Below are 3,522 nucleotides of genomic sequence, written 5' to 3'. Positions count from 1 at the left end.
TTAAATCCCAACAGGAATGAGACAGAAATCCAGGTCCACCTGCTACTGCTCCAGGCCCCTGGCTCATTCTTTCCACCTCAGAGCAGAGACCCTTCACCTCTTCTCCCTTACTCATTTCCTACATTTTTAAAAATAATCTTAATTGTGTGTGCATGTGTGTGTGTGTGTGTGGTTCTTTATATTTCAGGAAATTGTTTCTAAAATGTATGGTATCCTCATTACCAAAACCAAGATTTCCTCATTTGGGTGTCAAAGTCATGGCTTTGGCTTCGTGTGCCTCATTATCTTCAATTCTTTCTAAGCATCACATTTGGTTACCACAAGGGGCATCTCTTAGGAGCATGTACATTAACTGTACATTCTAAATTGTCACTAGGTAATAACATGCTTAGCAATGTTGGGAACAAATGGTACACAAAGGAGAGTCAGTAAAAGGAAGGTCAGAGAATATTATCCTCTGCTGCTGTTGCTGCAATCCCAGGAGTTAGGAGCTGGCAGGTGCCTTCCTGACTGGGCCAGTGCTCTGAGCAGTCCTTGGGCACAAATTCTGCAGCCAGTCCCACAATATCCAGAGGAAGCTCCACTCACAAGAACTCTAACACATCCAGGATCATAGGATCAGAGCTGAGGACAAAACATCTGCCCCAATACCAGGAGTAACTGGAACCAGTGGGACCCAGGCACCCAGGAACTCTGCCGGACCAGTGGCACAGGTTCCTTCCAGTCTGGGCCAGTGCCAACAGCAGACGTTGGGCATGAATTCTGCAGCCAGACACAAAACACCCAGAAGAGGCTCCACTCCCTGGCCCTCTAAAATGCCCAGATGTCGCCGCCTCACCGACCAACAGAAATAAGGAGGTGGCTACAAACTCTTCTCCAAGAAGTTTATTCAGGAACCTTGTACTACAGAATCATTCATTCATCTTCTTATTTTCTCCTCTTCTTTTCTCCTCCCAGCCCCCAGCACTTGCGGGTTAAATACTTTCCCTGGTCCCAATCAGCATCGGCTATGCAGCAAAGCATAATAGGCTGTGGGAAATCATGCCAGCTTGCATCACAAACTGGAGGCACTCAGCTTTTCCAAATAAGGGCTTGTTTATTGCAATGCTCTCTGCTCTGGCCAGAGGCCAGGCGCCATATTTAGGGTGACAGCTGCGACTCTCCACAGTTCCCCCTTTTTGTTTTAAACATAACAGGCAAGAGTAGAGGTCTGATCTCCAGTAACCATGAGAAGGACATTGCAATGGCTCCACAACCTGGTGGCAATATCTCTTGGCAAAATATCTGACCCGTCTTTGAGAACACGTACATCTAGTTTGTACTACAAACAGGGCTTATTTAACATAGCCACTCGGCACGTGTCTCTGTCTTAGGTGATTTATTTGCCAGAGCCCTAACTCGTAGCAGTCAAGTTGGTGCCATGCCCATCCTATGCCTTTATCCTGAAGGTGGGACCTGGGGCATTAACCCACATACAATCACACGTGCTCTCCAGGAGAGCGCTAGAAGCGGATCTCTAGTACAGTGCTTAGCCTTCCATCCTGAACGTGAAGAAGAGCATAGTTAACCAAGCCTGTGGAGATTGTCCTGCCTCCAGGGCTGCAAATGCTTGCATTACCAAAGCAGCCTGTCATTGCTGCCGGACCCGCATACTGCAGATGTACCACAGCGCCAATATACTGACAAGGACCAGTAAAGCACCCATGGTTTCAATACCCACCCACTCTTTCAGATGATTCATCAATCCACTAGCGAGGGACAGGTCAACTTGGGTGGAATCCACGTGGACTATGGCTATGCGAAGATCCTGCAACAGATGATCCATTTCTCTAGACCAATTCCCTGTAAGATACATTGACAATTGTCTAGACAAGTTAGCAGCCCAAGTGTGATTTTGATACTGCACAGAGGTTACACATAACTCTGTCATCTTCCACTCACATCCTAACTGTGCTATCTGCCACAAGGTATCTACTTGTTCTTGAATCAGATCCACCCTTTGGTTAAGTACCATAATGTCTCCCTTTAAGTGGGCATTAATACTGGATTGGGTATCCAAGGCACTTGCAACATTAGCTGTTAAATTATTGAGTGTGCTAGCTGTCTGAACATTGGAACTCAATGCAATAGTAGAAGCTGTGGCTCCAACCGCTTCTAATGTACCTGGGCATCCTGGCAACCACAGCAAGGGGGAATCTATCTAAGGAGAGCAATAGATATCTTTTCTCTCGGGGTAAGGCCATAGCCTATTCCCCCTTTTTGTTTTAATAAGCATTCTTTTAAGGTCCTATGAGCTCTTTCCACTATTCCTTGCCCCTGTGGATTGTAGGGTAATCCATGGCAGGCTCTTCATGATTAACAGAGGGTAAGGTAAATGCAAATCTAACACTATCTTCAGCACATAAAAGAATAGAAAAGAAACAATCCTTAATATCAATTACAATTATAGGCTATCTCCTTGGCAGGGCTGATAATAATGGCAATCCTCTTTGAACCAGCCCCATGATCTCCATTTGTCTATTAATAAATAGTTCTTAAATCATGCAACAATCACCATTTCCCTGATTTTTTCTTTATTACAAAAATAGGGGTATTCCATGGTGAAACCAAGGGTTTGATATGCCCCAATTCAAGCTGTTCTTGTACAAGGTGAGCTGCAGACGTCAATTTTTCAGAGGATAAAGGCCACTGAGGAACCCACACTGGTTCCTCTGTCTTCCAAGTGATAGGTATACCTTCCTCAGCGGCCCCTAGGAAAAACCTAGCCCCTGCCTTCCTTCACACGGCTGAGCAACAATGGAGGACTTTCGGCCTTGCAAATACTTCCCTAGGCCAAAGGAAGGATGATATTGCATGGCCTGCATAATGCCACGAGAAGTCTCAATATAATTTCCTTCATTAGTTAATATATATCCCATTTCTGTTAATAGATCTCATCCCCATAATGATACCGGAAGTTCAAGTACAAATGGCTGGATTTTCCCTGAATGTCCCTCTGCATCTTCCCAGGGCAATTCTCTTGCACTCATGGTGGGGGGTTTTGCATAACCTAATCCTTGGAGAGTTTGAGAGGACTCTTGAAGAGGCCATCCCTTGGGCCAATCCCTCTTTGCTATAATACTTCTATCAGCGCCAGTATCAAGAATTTTCTTTCCATCCACACTTATCTCCAAAAGAGGACGTTGATCCAGGTGTAGGCTTACAAAGGCTCCATCTGATCCCATAGAACTAAACCCTCGTTTTCCTCATTCTTTATCTTGTGATGGAAACATTTCATGACAACTGGGAAGAATAAGAACCTGAGCTAATCTATCCCCAGAGGAGATGGAAACAATCCCTCGGGGGGAGGAAATCATAATTTTAACAACCCCAGTATAATCAGGATCTATGACACCAGGATGAATAACTAACCCCTTTAATGCTGATGATGAACGGCTAATTAATAACCCCACTATTCCCTTGGGGAGTGGACCTTGGAAATCTGTTTCTATTAACTGAACGCCCATCTGAGGGGTTAGTACG

This window comes from Mastomys coucha, unplaced genomic scaffold (assembly GCF_008632895.1).
Source record: "Mastomys coucha isolate ucsf_1 unplaced genomic scaffold, UCSF_Mcou_1 pScaffold2, whole genome shotgun sequence".
Taxonomy (NCBI): Eukaryota; Metazoa; Chordata; class Mammalia; order Rodentia; family Muridae; genus Mastomys; species Mastomys coucha.
Note: the sequence above shows the minus strand (reverse complement) of the source record.